The sequence below is a fragment of the Thermobia domestica genome, chromosome 1 (genome assembly GCF_964235325.1).
Source record: "Thermobia domestica chromosome 1, izTheDome1.hap1.1, whole genome shotgun sequence".
In the NCBI taxonomy this organism is placed as follows: domain Eukaryota; kingdom Metazoa; phylum Arthropoda; class Insecta; order Zygentoma; family Lepismatidae; genus Thermobia; species Thermobia domestica.
In genome coordinates, this window is record NC_137454.1 from 6,762,104 (window position 1) to 6,778,252 (window position 16,149).

Consider the following 16,149-nt stretch of genomic DNA (forward strand, 5'->3'; position numbering starts at 1 on the left):
GCATTATTGTCTCGTCTACACAACTTATACAAATGTACCGTTCGAATATACTAATAGTTGAGATAAATGGAACGATTACTCCATTTTCTGAGACTATTACAAATCTAGTTGTAAGAATAGATGAATTCGAGAAACCTTAAATTAACACTGTATGTAGGAAAGCGTTCTGGTCTTTGCATTCACTCGCTAAATTAAAGAAACGTCTACTCGCTGTAACAAAGCTACTACTTGTTAAATCTCTAATATTTCCTGACCTTGAATATGGTGATGTAGCTCTATCATACTTAAATCAAAAACTAGTGTGCCGTTTGCAACCTGCCCAAAATGGCTATAAAATAATAATCTCAAACGATTAAATCATTTAACCCCAAAGAACAGAAAGCAATGCCTTTTGAAACTTGCCGACAGACGTTATTTGCATAGACTCACTCCTATCTTTGAGACTTGGCGATTTAAACAACCATCCTGCTTATTTCGAAGTTTAATACCACTATATGCTTACCATGATTGCAATACAAGATCAAGTGTAAAGAAACTTTCTTCTCTCCCCCTACATTGCGTTCTTTGGGTCCCCTATCCGTGAATTGACATTCCATCTAGCACAAGAAAATCTTAGTCAATTAACCTATTTAACAAGTTGGTTGAGCAGATCATCCATAACTCTATCAAGGCTTACTAATATCTGAAAAATCTGATTTTTATACTTCCTAGCTTTATTGTTTTGTTCACTATGTGACTATATTATGTAGTTATTTGTAGAAATCAATGTGTGCATGTGATCTAACCACAAACAAGTTTATCACTTGTCAACTTTTTTAGATATTGCATTGCAATACTATATGCACTTTCTCTTACATTTTATTATTTTTAATTTTAAACATGATTTTTTTTTGTATGTGGACGTTTTCAATGTTGACACTAAATATGGTGTTAATAGCTGTATACATTTCAACGTTGTATCTTTTATAGTTCCGAACTTACGGCGTGATATATTTGACGCGAGGTTAGAATTTGCCATTAGCAAGATTTCACTATTTCAAATTATTTCAATACTTGAATTTTTTTTTTGATATGAGAAAAACAGATTGTTTGATAGATAATACAATATTCTACAATAATCTGTCCATATCTAGAAAAAAGACTATATCTAAAATTCAGACTGTTTGGCAATAAATGGGCATAAGGAAAATCATTGCCATTTACTCCTGTACTGCAGTCTAAGGGTAAGACGCTCTATAGTAAAGGTTTTATTTCACACAGTCAAAATTATTAGTTAACTAATAATCAATCAAACACGTAAGTCATTTATTATCTTCTTTCTTTGTGTTGAGGAAATAAATGGTAAATAATAGCCATTGTGATACCACAAATACATATAGCTAGAGCATCTTATTAAATATGTATTTGGAACAATATTCGTCAACTTAATGAAACTTACTTAATAGATTTTCCTGATGTGTTGTGTGCACAAACTTAGGTGGCAGTGATTTTATTTAATAGTTTGAAAACTATTTATATAAATGTAACCAAGAAATTTCTGACATCCACCATCTCCGAATATCGATATGTCCTCTAAAGCGTACTTGGGAGATCAAACATATTCCCATCAGCATCGACAATATTCTGCAAACATTGTGAAAGACCATGGATTCGATAACTGTTGAACTTGGTGGGCCGTGAAAGGAAGAAAGTATCAAGTGCATTTTTCAGCTCTACTAAGTATTTCAACTCGAGTACTCTAAGATGATTGTGCAAAGAATTGAACAGGTTATAATCAGACCGTACAATGTCCGGGAAGTATGGTGGATGCAACAGTGTTTTCCATCAAATGCGTAGGATGGTGTCCCGGGTCATCGTAGCCAGATGAGGTTTAGCATTGTCCTGTAACATTAGGAATCCTTTCGGATTCAGAAGTGCTGGCTCAAGAGTTTTGAGTTATTTTTGAACAAAGTTTAACTTCTGACAGCACAATAAACATTCATGCTCTGACAAGCTGGTAGCAGTTTCCATACACAATTCCGCGAGCAGTCAATATCTGGTGTAATGCTGGTTTCGGCTTTTTTGTAACCGGTTCATGTGATGCTAATCAATAATGAATGGCGCTTGCAGGCTCGAACATGGCCCACTCTTCATCACATAGTAACATCCTGTCCATGAAAGAGTCTTTACTCTGACGAGATAGCAAACAAACACAGGTGCCTGCTCGCGTTTAATTCAAGTCATATTAGCCCATCGATCCCACTTTGCTTTCCAAGTTGATGGAGGTACTGCTAGATGGTTTCTCAAACTTACAATGAATTTTATTCTCAGTTCATCACATGTCTCAATACTGTTCACATCAATTCTGCGTGAAGATCTTTCAGCACTGATGCGTATTCGAATGTTTCGTCATTGCCCCTAGTTTTGTTAAACTACAACTGCACTGTCCGCATAGTCACAACAACCTCACCAAAGGCCTGTCATTTCTTCCGCCCCGTTGCACTGGCATTTCACACTAGTTTGAACTCGTACACCATACACGCCATTATGAAATTCTGTGTTTACTCTGTTCTTACGAAACTTCACTGTGTAACTTAACCGGAACAACGGTTAGAGTGCTGGATATACTCACACCAATAACTGACCTTCGCCTTATCTCCATTCGAATTCAACTCACGCTGTGAGGGACAATTGAACACAGGCTTCCACAAAAAGGACAGAACTTTCCTGGTTACCATTAATTTTAATTTGTTAGTCACGAACGGTTTGAACAAGAATTCGCAAGAAGTTAATAGAAATAATTGTTCATATGTATGCGTTGTTAAGGACATGCTCCTAAGATACAAGTTTCTGGTACCAGATCTGCACATTTTTGCTGTTAAATTTTGTGCCATGCTTGTACATTTAGGCTGTTGAGAGATAATAAGCAGCGACGTCATGAATGATGGATATATTTTTAAGGTATACCACGATGAATTGGTAAATATTACTGTAACTATATCCCAAACTTTAAACGAACACAGTTTAATTTTTAGCAATAATTAACGATATAACTATTTGTGGTTGCTAAAACGAGTTTCATTAAATCGTAAACCTTGTTCTTAATTGCGTGCTGTGTTCTGACAGCCGTGAGATAAAGAAATGACAAACGATAGCAATAATTTCTTGAAGATTTTAAGCGTGTCTTTGGCAATTAGAAACAGGAGCAACATTTTTTTCATCGCTAATAATAACATAAATATAAACATAACATGTTCAATAAAATATTCTGTGTAGATATTCTTAAGCATATAGATAAGTGCGATATGCTGGTGTTTTATCTCTGTACCCATGTTCGTTTTGAGACATTAGTTTGTCGATTAAAACTAAATGTTTTTTCTCCTTTCTCAATATATTTTACAAAACAATTGGATTATAATAAAATATATTCAATAAAGATAAATAAAATATAACATAGAAACGAAAAAACTTCTACAACAGTTAAATAGATGTAGTAAGAAATATTTTTCCAAGTTATGACCTTGAATCTATAAACGTTAAAATGAAAGTTATGTGGCTTTTTGTAGAGGTCTGTGTTCAATTTCCAGTAACACCGTGACTTAAATGCGAATGGAGATAAGGTGAAGGTCAGTTGTTTGTGTGGGATAACCCAACATACACCAGCTTGTGACAGTTCAGTTAGACCGTGAAGTCTCGTAAAAACAGAGTGAACATGGGACCTCCACAGGGCGTGTACATGGGGCGTGTATGCTGTAGCAGCTCAAACTGGGGTCAACCGCCGCGACAGAGGGCCGGAAGATATGCAAGGCTTTTGGTGAGGATGTCGTGACTGCACAGACAGTTTAGCGGTGGTTCAACAAATTTAAGGACCGTGACAAAACACTTGAAATTGCACTATGTGTCAGAAGACTAACACATGTCATATCTTCAGGCAGCAGTTGACGCGAACAGTAGCAAGACATGTAAGGAAGGATCCGCTTTGGGACAGGGTGTTGATTTGAGATGAGAACTTGATCCTGTACGATGCTCCACGCACCTTCACTATTGGTTTCCATCCAATGAACCGGTTTTAAAACAGCCTAAACCAGTACTGCAATAGAAGAAAGGCCTCCTGTGTTTATGGTGGTCTCCTTGCGGCATCATGTATCGGGAAATGCTACTAGCTGGTCAGATCATCTAACTAACTGACAACAGTACTGTCAGCAGTTTAGAAGTGTTCAAGAAAAACTCAAAACTGTGGAGCCAGAAGTTCTGAATCTGAAAGGAGTCCTACAACTCTAATCCTCATGTGGACACTAATTACCCGGGACACCATTCTATGCCTTGGATGGGAAACACTGCTGCATCCACCAAAACTACCTGGACATTGGACCGTTTGATTATCACCTGTTCCATTCCTTAGGCCATAAACTTAGTGGACTCCAGTTCAAATACCTATTAGATGTGGAAAATACAACTAATAAATTCTACGCTTCAGTGCCACCAAGTTCTGCCGCGATGGATTGCTTGGTCTTCCAGAAAAGTGGAAGAAGTTTCCCCGTGCTGATGAGCACTTTTTGATCTTCCAGGTACGTCTTAGGTGACACTTCGGTGTTCGAAGTTGTTGGATGTAAACGCTACAGACCTATCTTGGTTACTTTTAAAGAATATTTTAAGTTTTATATTGCAGTTGCAAAACTAACATCATTATTAAGCTCGCTTAGCTGGTTATTTATAACTCAATAATATAGACTTTAATTTAAAGATTTCTGTATTAAATCAGTTTTCAGAGAAATATCTACGATAAAGTTAATCTTGCACTTATATTGTAAAGTTTAGTAGTTCTATTTGCATCGCTCCTTATAAATAAAAGTTGAAAATAAATAATATCAAAACAATTAAATTGTTTATTGGACATGCACTCCTTAGATTTCAACTGTTACTTAGTGCAATGAGTGATGCATTTACTAATTAGACTGCATGACAGGCTGCGCGTAACCCGTTTCTTGAAAGTATAATTGGCGGCAATATGTTTAGGAGCTATTTTGAGCAGTCAAAATGCAGGATAGATATGGAATGATAGGTTTCCAGAACTAAGTTATGTATTATGTTAGGTATGGTTAATTGACATATATCGTATTTAAGACATTATTACGCTTTACAATCTCAGTTAGCCTTGAAAATGTACCATGCACAAACATAAGATTAAAGCTTCTAGATAAATAACTTACAATTGACATTCAATTTTCTCAGCGCGTTAAGCCTATTATAATTTATGACGATATAAGCAGAACATTTTTGTCTTCATTTTTCTACATTCAAAGTTACGTTATCTAAAAAACTTTCATTCATTTCCCTAATAATTTCCTATTATATAGAATTAATTACAGTTTTTTTAGCATGGCTATTTATACAATGAACTTTTTTTCGTTAGATATTTGTACACCTAAACAGGTGTAAAATGACTGTAACACATAATATCCACATTGTTCAGATGTTATTTGATTTTAAATGAATTACGTTAATTTTCACTATTTTATACACGTTTCAGTAATTTAAACAATTGACTGAAAATATTAGTCACTGATAGTCACAAAAGAAGGGGTAAAGCATTAATGGAATACAAAAAGTTAGAACAATCTCTAATACAACGCGCTCATAGATGAGATTGCGTTTGATTTCTAAATATCATCTAAGTATTTATTATTAGGCACTTTTCCATGCATATAGAGGATAAGATCCTAAAGGCTATTTTATTTCAGTAGTATGAACGCACAGTACTGCTTCCATTTTAACTAAAGGTTAGTTTGTTTTTTGAACTTAAGACGATGTATTTATAAAGAGAAGTTAAAAATCATTATTATCATTATAGTCCAGTAAAGAAAACTCATTTTTCTGCGAAGAAAGGAACAAATTAGTAACAAGCTGAAAATTGGTATGGATGTAGGGGAATGTGTCAGAAATAATATACTAAAAGTCCCCTAAAATCCCACTGTAGCTTTTCCCGCAATTTCGAAAAATGTCTGCCATCTTTAGAAGACGACAAGGAATTTATGGAATTCGTCACTCTTTACGCTTATCCCCCTACCGACCGTTCTAAGTATCACAAATCCATGAATCATATATGGTTGCAAAGCTGGAAACACAGAGAATTTAAATAAATAACGTGTATCCTCATCGTACTAAATATGTAGAAGAAGAGGAAGAAGAAAACAGCTTTTTTTATTTAAAAAAATGTATGTTTTAAGAAATCATGATAAGTTTGCAACACTAACAGTTATTGCACATCAACAAAACAACATCAACAGTTGTACTTGATATTTATCTCAAACATAGCCAACAATGACACAAATCAGTGAAATACAAGCTGAGAAAAAATGATAACTAATAATACTTTCTGACCTCTCTGTACAAAAGTGCATAAGTTGATATTTACTTTCATGGCTCTAATCACCTTCTATTTTTGCATAAGACCAAGAGTTATACATCATTGGAAATCTTAAGAAACGTAAATGCGAACGATTTAACACTTATACTAATCAAGCCCAACCTGTGGAAGAAGCGTAAAACCCAAAATTTTGGAACAAAATATGATTTCATGTAAATAGTTTAAAATTTGCAACACTAACAATTATCGTACATTAACAAAACTCCACCCCCGTTTTCCTTATCGTAATTATTAATTTATTTTAAAATGGGGTATATTTTTCCCAATGGAGTAAGCTTTTATGACACATAGTATTACATGACGTAAATATAGCAAAAAATGTATTAACATTATTAGGAAGTAGCAAAAATTGGTAGTCGCATTTGCATTGTAAAACTGTAATTCACACACTTAAAATCACTCTCAACTACAATAGCCATTTGAATGTAATTGTGTTTTAACCCTTTCCGGATCCTTGGCACAATTTGTACCATACGTATTTTTCATGGTACATTGCGTTATTTCTCTTCTATTTGAGCTTTTTTTGTTGTTTTTTTTTTGTTTTTCAAGTCCAGATACATTGTAGAAGACATTACGTATGATTTCACACCGTCCTGCGTCCAGACATAGGAGGTGATGACGTCATAATATTAAAATGTATTTTTTCCCTTTTTAAGCCTTTTTAAGCCTTATGTTTATTATGTTTTGGCGGGCTTATTTTTGAACGTAGAAGATTGAAATTTTGCTCAAATATTCAGTCTACCGAGTACTATTTACCAGATTTTTTGTTCCGATGCAAGTGTTAAGACAGGGGGGGAACCAGAGGGGCAAAGGGTTAAAAAAATGGATATTTTAACCCCAAAAATCCCGTTTTTCGTCATTTTCCCGCCTCAGTTACACGATGGGAACACGTGAGTCATACCGTCTGAAAGGCAGTTCCATTCTGAAGAGATCGACGGTCGAATTATTATTCTAGGGTAATTAGAGCCGTCTCAGTTTATTTTTATCCAAATATACTTCTGTATAGGGTAAAAGTGGGGCATGGTAGGGAAATTTTTTCTGGCCGGCCTATTTTTTCACGTAGAAGATTGAAATTTTGCACAAACATTCAGTCCACCGAATAGTATTTACCAGATTTTTTGTTCCGATGTCAGTGCTAAAACAGGGGGGAAACCAGAGGGGCAAAGGGTTAAAAAGGGATATTTTTACCCCAAAAATCCCGTTTTTCGTCATTTTCCCGCCTCACATACACTATGGGGACACGTGAGTCATACCGTCTGAAAAGCAGTTCCATTCTGAAGAGATCGACGGTCGAATTATTATTCTAAGGTAATTAGGGCCGCCTCAGTGAATTTTTATCCAAATATACTTCTGTATAGGGTAAAAGTGGGGCATGAAAGGGAATTTTTTTCTGGCGGGCCTATTTTTGAACGTAGAAGATTGAAAGTTTGCACAAACATTCAGTCCACCGAGTAGTATTTGACAGAAGTTTTTTTTCGATTTCTACATAAAAACAGGGGGGTCCAGAGGGGCAAATTTGAGAAAAGGGATTTTTAGACCCAAAAAATCCCTTTCTTCGGGATTTTCCCCTTTACATACACGATAGAGACACATGAGTCATACGTCTGAAAGGCAGTTCTGTTCTGAAGAAAATGATGAGCGAAACATTACCCTAGGGTAATTAGGGATGTCTCAGGATTTTTTTCCCCTGAGATCATGGTGTTTTGCGGTAGTTTTGGGCATGGTGGGAATTCCTGATAAAATTTCTCCCGCCCTTACTTTCAAGATAGAAACTTGAAATTTGGTACACACATTTAGTTTACCTAGTACTATTCATGAGATTTTTTGGAGGTCTGTACGTTCACACAGGGTGGCTGGGAGGCCCAAAGTTGGACTAAAATATTTCCCTATCAAAATTTTCCCTTTGACATCAATTTTCCCTTTCCTCGTATATGGTATGGCCATGGCCTCATTTCAAGTAATACCATTTGAAAGCCTGCTCTATTCTGAAGAGAATGAGGTATGAACCATGATCCTAGGATAAATAGTGACGATGCAGTAGCTGCTTGACTGAAAGTCTAAAAAATAGCCCAAAATGCCAGGATCCGGAAAGGGTTAAATGTCTTGTTATAACTAGAATGTAATTTTCCTACTAGTATTCTTCAAATCAAACTTAATGTTTACATTAGACGTTAGTATGCATTTTAAGAACATTTTTGTAACGAATTGATTCAGACTTATTTTATGAGATCAATCAATGAGATTATCATTGTTATCTCGTTCATCTCCTGGTCTTCATCATTTGGTTGTGTATTCATACATCCAATTCCTCGACACTAACGACATAAATTAGATCACACAATTCCTGCTTTCCGACAGCCACACCTACGATCACAGTCATTTTCACCGTTACAGGATATTAAATGCATGACAATTACATGGAGAGGGTTCCTTGTTCATTCTTGCTGGTACAAGAATATCTCCTGATGTTTTCCAACCATATTCAACCGCTCGCATATCACTTCCACGACACAATTGAATATGATGATACGTTTTCAAGATATGATGTTTTGCGGCATCACTGGTGGGTAGCGATGTTGCTAACTGTATTTCGTTGTGAATAGGGAAGTGAATTTCTGCACTGATGTATAATTGACACTGGAATTCATCCAATGAGGTTACTACTGCTGGACAATCTTAGAGTGTTAATAGAAATGATGTGCCAGCTTCAGTCAGAGATCATACACTAGCATTTTCGTGGTTGGATACTTCATGTGGTACGCATAAATGTTCCTGTTTTCGAGATAATTACATGCATTTTTCTTTCTCTGTCGATAGAAACCATATCATGTTGCATCCAGTTAAAGTAATGTAACTGAGCAAAATAATTAGCACATTTGCCCATGTATCTTGCAACTTCTTATTACTAAATTCTTTTGTCACTTCTTGTCCACGTCCTAGCTTTCGAAATGTGATGTCGTGCTGATTATTACCTTGTGCAATCAAACGAATTAAAATGTCAACATCCTTGCCAATTACTACGACGTCCCTACAAGGATTTAAAGGCTTCGCTATAGCACTTTTAGCTGTAAGTGCGTCAGCATCATATCTTGCTTGCTGGGTTTGAATGCCAGCTTGTGTCAAATGAACCATCATCTCACGGATGAAACAATCTTCATTTTTGGAATTACCCAAGAATTTATCTTTTGTAGTTGATAATACGGTTTCGTTTGTGAATAACACCAAGGCCGAGTGAACTTTTGACTTACGTCGTTCCCATTCGGCGGCTTTTGTAGTTTTCAGTACAATACACATCAAAAATAACTGTTGCTTTCGTTCCAAAGTTTGTGAGTACATAGGATACATACGAGTTGTAAACGTCAAGTATTTTCCAAGTTGTGGCCAAACAACATGATGTAGAAGCCAGCCTCCATCTATAACGTACACAGTGTTTTCAATGTGAGTTTTAGAATCTGTCCGATATTCAAATATCACAGAAAGCAGACATTTTCGTTTTCCTCATGGACATTTCTGTGAAGAGAGAAAGTGGGTAAGTTGCAAGCTCGTAAGCAAAACACTGTCTGAATTCTTCTTCGGACTTCACTATGTATATGATTTTGTTGAAGACTAGCATGGTGTTTATGGTCAGTAGCTCATCACGGATGCGCACTGCATTGTGCATTGCAAACAGTGGGATGACTTTATCTGTTTGTTTAAGTTTCACATTTACAAAAATCTGTTTAAACATTCCTTCCATAGCAGAAATCCGATTTCCTTAGCTTTATCAAAGTTGACCATTTCATTACCTACCATGCCAGTGCTTAGAGACAGGAGCTCCGGATATGAAGGCAATGGCGAATGTTGACAAAATCATCGCAAGAATCTCTCTACATGTAATATATCACGCGATTCATTGCTTTAGTGCAGTTCCACATGCCGACTAGTGTGAATTTGATGCCTCAATAATTTTTCAAGACATTTTCGTAAGTGGCATGCTGCTGGCATACTAGACCCACCTATATTACCTTTTCAGTCATGCCTTTCCCATGGGTTAGTCCACTAGTGCTATCCATTCATCTCATTAAAATCTGCTCAATCGTCATATACCACTCCAAAATACATCTTTCCTGTGAACAGTGAAGTAACCGTCATGTGTAAATAGGATCCATTTCATCCCTCAACTGCAACATTTCTAATAAGTACAGATGTGGGTATTTGGCCTATGAAAGATGCCCAGTTGCATGAAAGTATTGTAGCATTTCTCGTATGCAGTGAAGATGGAGATTCCAGTCTCCAGTCTTTCAGCACAAATGGAAAGACGCATAGTTTCTACTAGTTGAAAGTACGGGGCAAACAACTTAGAGGTACGGCTTTTTTCTGCAGCAGCATCCATTGAACAACTACTTCAGCATTGATATCTTCTTTAGTCATTAGAGGAACACAAACATCTCGCAATTGACGTACAAACTCCTCTGTGTAATCTAATTCATGACATATATATATAATACAGTTGCTAATTGTGTTAAAAAATGAGCTCACAAAGCACGAGCATAAGAATGGCCTGACATCATCTGTGAAATGGTGTTACTAGCATACACACAACACCAAGGTTCTTCAATGCCACTACTCTTCATTATAAATGTAACTGCTCCCATAAATGACATTAGTGTATCGAAACCCCACAAGTCTAACAACCACTGACAGTAATTCATCAGGATTTCTACACAATGTCACATGCTTTAACGTACAAATTTGATTGAACGTGACTGCGCACGTTTCTTGCTTGGTTCCTGCACATTCTTTGCTCACACACATAAGCTCCAAGAACATAGCATCTACGCTTGTTGACTGACTGATGAAAGGTAGAATCACTACTTGAGACGTTTGGTAGTTACTGTTATTGCTTGTCATCAGCCGCATGAATCTATTCCAATTCGTGCATGTTGGTGTCTTCAACCACATGAGTATCATGCATATTAGATTGTACAGAACGTGGGCTTTAGTTTGGATATTCAGAACACGAATGTGTCTTATATCTTCAATGATTAAATCCGAAAGGCCATAACCTTTTCGTGTGTACGTTGAAACTGGTATATTGCATTCATTCTTTCACACTGTACGTTCTTTGAGCGGAGGTATAGCTCAGCGATATGCGAGCGACTGAATATGGATGGAAAATATTACGAAATATTCTTCTACCAGCAAGAATGAACAAGGAACCCTCTCCATGCAATTGTCATGCATTTAATATCCTGTAACGGTGAAAATGACTGTGATCGTAGGTGTGGTTGTCGGAAAGCAGGAATTGTGTGATCTAATTTATGTCGTTAGTGTCGGGGAATTGGATGTATGAATACACAACCAAATGATGAAGACCATGGAGATGAACGAGATAACAATGATAATCTCATTGATTGATCTCATAAAATAAGTCTGAATCAATTCGTTACAAAAATGTTCTTAAAATGCATACTAACGTCTAATGTAAACATTAAGTTCGATTTGAAGAATAGTAGTAGGAAAATTACATTCTAGTTTTAACGACATTTAAGACACAATTATATTCAAATGGCTATTGTAGTTGAGAGTGATTTTAAGTGTGTGAATTACAGTTTTACAATGCAAATGCGACTACCAATTTTTGCTACTTCCTAATATTGTTAATACATTTTTGCTATATTTACGTCATGTAATACTATGTGCCATAAAAGCTAACTCCATTGGGAAAAATGTACCCCATTTTAAAATAAATTAATAATTATGATAAGGAAAACGGTGGCGGAGTTTTGTTAATCTACGATAATTGTTAGTGTTGCAAATTTTAAACTAATTATATGAAAATCATGTTTTGTCCCGAAATTTTGGGTTTTACGCTTCTTCCACAAATTGAGCTTAATTAGTATAAGTTTTACCTTGTTCAAATTTACGTTTCTTAAGATTTCCAATGATGTATAACCCTTGGTCCTATGCAAAAATAGAAGGTGACTAGAGCCATGAAAGTGAATATCACCTTTATGCACTTTTGTACAGAGAGGTCAGAAAGAAATATTATTTATCACTTTTTCTCAGCTTGTATTTCACTGATTTGTGTCATTGTTGGCTATGTTTGAGATAAATATCAAGTACATCTGTTGGTGTTGTTTTGTTGATGTGCAATAATTGTTAGTGTTGCAAACTTATCATGATTTCTGACAATATACGTTTTTTAATAAGAAAAGCTGTTTTCTTCTTCCTCGTCTTCTACAAATTTAGCACGATGGACATATATGTTATTTACGTAAAATCTCTGTGTTTCAGGCTTTGCAACCATATATGATTCATGGATTTGTGATGCTTAGAACGGTGGGTAGAGGGATAAACGTAAAGAGTGACGAATTCCTTAAATTCCTTGTCGTCGTCTAAGGATGGCAGACATTTTTCAAAATTGCGAGAAAAGCTACAGTGGGATTTTAGGGGACTTTTAGTATGTTATTTCTGACACATTCCCCTACATCCATACCAATTTTCAGCTTGTTACTAATTTGTTCCTTTCTTAACCTTATCTTTACTGGACTATTATACAAAATTAAATGTTTAAACTAAAATCTGATTAATACTAAAAAATATTTCAAACTAAAGTTGAAAGAACGCTAATCCGGAAGATCAAGGAAGAATGGATTGCTAAAGGAAAGATGCGGAATGGGACATATAGGTAAGGCACGAACTTGGAATTTGCCTGGTGAATAAATATGTATGACAATGGGTAGGATGTTACAAGATAAAGATTCAAGGCCAAATAAAGGAAGTCTTAAAAGCATTCCAATCAGGAGAGAAAGCCTACCTATGTCGCTTCACGTTATATCTATCTATCTATCTATCTATCTATCTATCTATATATATATATATATATATATATATATATATATATATAATATCAATGATGATGCTGAAGTTACCTCGTCTTCTCAGCGGATCCCTATCTGAAGGTCAATACCCTTTTCCCGATGCTAACCGCCGTCTCTTGCTAATTAAAGCCACAGTGTCGTTAGCATTACGAGTACGAGTCATGTATTAGAAATGTTTTGTAAGTACCGTGTGGTGAAAGCGAAGAATCAGACAAGTAAATAAATTGTGTTTACTGTTAAGATCGGGATCTCGATCCCCTTATTAAAGTTGCTAGTACTGAAATCAAGGGATTGATAAATCCGTTCTGGATCACATTTAATATTTATGGGAAAATGCTAACTTCAAAGAAGTCCACCACCTACATCTCAAATGGTTGAAAAATACTTACAAAACTCTCTGAGATCGAAAAAAATCAGAGATGCATACACTTCAAGGAAACCCTTAAGCGGCGAGATTGAAAATTAATAAACAATCTTCCTTGGTGACACCATGTAAGCCGAACTCTAAAGTTGGTGCTAGGTATCTAACAAACCCCAATAAACCCGCGGTTCACTTTCTACTTTAGAATGCAGAACCACTACCAACCTTAAGGCTTGGATATTACTAACTTCCTTTGGAAGAAAGTAAAGCAGTATCTCCGATATTTATTTTCATTTTATACAGATTTAGGAAGAAATAAAAAAAACCTACTGGGGCAGTATCATACTCTTATTCGTATTATCAGGCTGGATAAAACCTCACTTTGAATACCTAGACGTAGCAAGATTCGTGGCTACACTCGGCCTAAGTATACAAGAAATGTTCTATATCTATCAAGGAAAACTACCAAAGTGTTGTAGTCTGATTTTAATAATCATTGCCAGGAAGATCCTACGTACAAAATAAATGATTATGTGCTTTTATTATTTCTGCACAAAAACGTTTTAGAGCAAGACCGCACCCAAAATTTCGAAACTTGACACCCGAAGAGAAATAAGAAGTGGACCGAAGAAAATAGTTCCTCTGAACCATGATTTTAGTTCCTCTGAATTGGAAATGTGAAATTTTAAATAAGATTGACATATTCTTTAAACTCATTTCAGACTAACTGTTTTAAACAATGTAAAACGTTTTTGTGATCTGACTGATAGTTTTTAAAAATGACGTTTAGAAACATTAAGCCAAATGTAATTTTATGACAGCTGTTCTTAGCTTATTGTAGTTTCAGATGGATGGAGAACTTGATAAGTTTCACTGCGTTGACAAGGAAATACTTCTATTTAACTGACTCTTATCTACATTGTGTTTTATATTAGTATCATTCTTTTTTTGTTTTCTTACTTATTATTATTTTTAGTAGTATTATTATTCCTTTGTAATGTAATACTCTGATACCACGTGCTGTATTTTTGCCAAAAGCTGCTCGCGGCACTAAAATAAAGATTATTATTATTATTATTATTATTATTATTATTATTAGTAGTAGTAGTAGTAGTAGTAGTAGTAGTAGTAGTAGTAGTATTCTTACATGCAAATGTCTTAAACGTTATAATAATTGCAACCTTGTGGACCTTAACAATCTGTCGTTTTCAATCTTTCTATTCGTTTAATTTCTCCTATCTGTTTTTTCTGATGCTTTTTTCATATAATTTCTCTGAGATGTGCATTTTTGCACGGTGCAATTTTACACTGTGAACATTAACGAGATACTTTGGACGGTCTTGTTTGTCGGTTTAATCATTCTGCTGATATCGTCCATTTTTCACATGGTCCATCTGGCAAACACATGTTTTACCCTGAAATCGCTTTCATTATAATGGGAGGGAAGAGGAAGAGCAAAAATAACCTAGATAAGAACCGAAGACGGATACCACACGTTAAAATAAATACAATCAATTGCAATTAATACTAAAATCTGAGATTATTAAATGTTTTACTTTCACAAAAAGAATAATGAAAAAGAAACAGAATTTAAAATAAAAACAAAACACAGCACAAGAAATAAACGTAGAAGAGTTATGGTAAAGAAGAGAAACATTGCATAATCAATGGCAAATTGAGATAAATAAAAGAAAAAAATAATAATGAAAACACTCGCCATTACAAATAGACGAAAGCAAACTAAATGGCAAATAAAAATAAATTAAAACAAGAAAAGAATAATCAAATATCAAAATAATTAGAAATAGAAGATAGAACAATCAAAACTAGAATTAATACAGCATAAAGTAAGCAGCACGTCAAATAATTCATTCAGAAAGACCCAAATTTGAAGATGAAAATCCTCATCTCACACCATAGAAAAATGTTCTGATTGTGAAACACACAACACTAGTACCACACTCCGAGGACATCTTGTTGTTTTCCGACCGAACAGCACGTCTCTGAGGTGGAACATTGATACTTGCGCACACAATCAATCCACGTTGTACAATTCATAGTTTATTATTGTAGTTTTCGGATATAACTGAAGTTTCCAACATATTTTTAAGTTCTTCATAATTTCTTAGCATCTTCAAAGCAAACTGAAATCGTTCGTCAAAACAGGTGTAAGTTGACTTTGTATGCTTCTCTCGATTGCATTCTATTCCTGCTTACAAGAACATGAAAGATCTTCTGTTGTGCATCAAAGTGTGTTGCTTCTGCTTTGGTACACTCACAAGCTTCGACATATGAAGGGTACTCTTAGATGAGGTTTAGTAGATGAAAGTTGTTTTACTTGTAATCGATAATAATTTAAAATGAAAGCTTCACTATATAACATGCCAAATGTGAAGTGTGAAACAAAGCCCTCAGCAGCTGCTGTTCATCGCGAACTCTCCCATTTTTACGGTCCAAACGTGATAAGTAAATTTGTAGTAAGTAAATTATACCGCGTATATAAAGCTGGACTGAAAAAA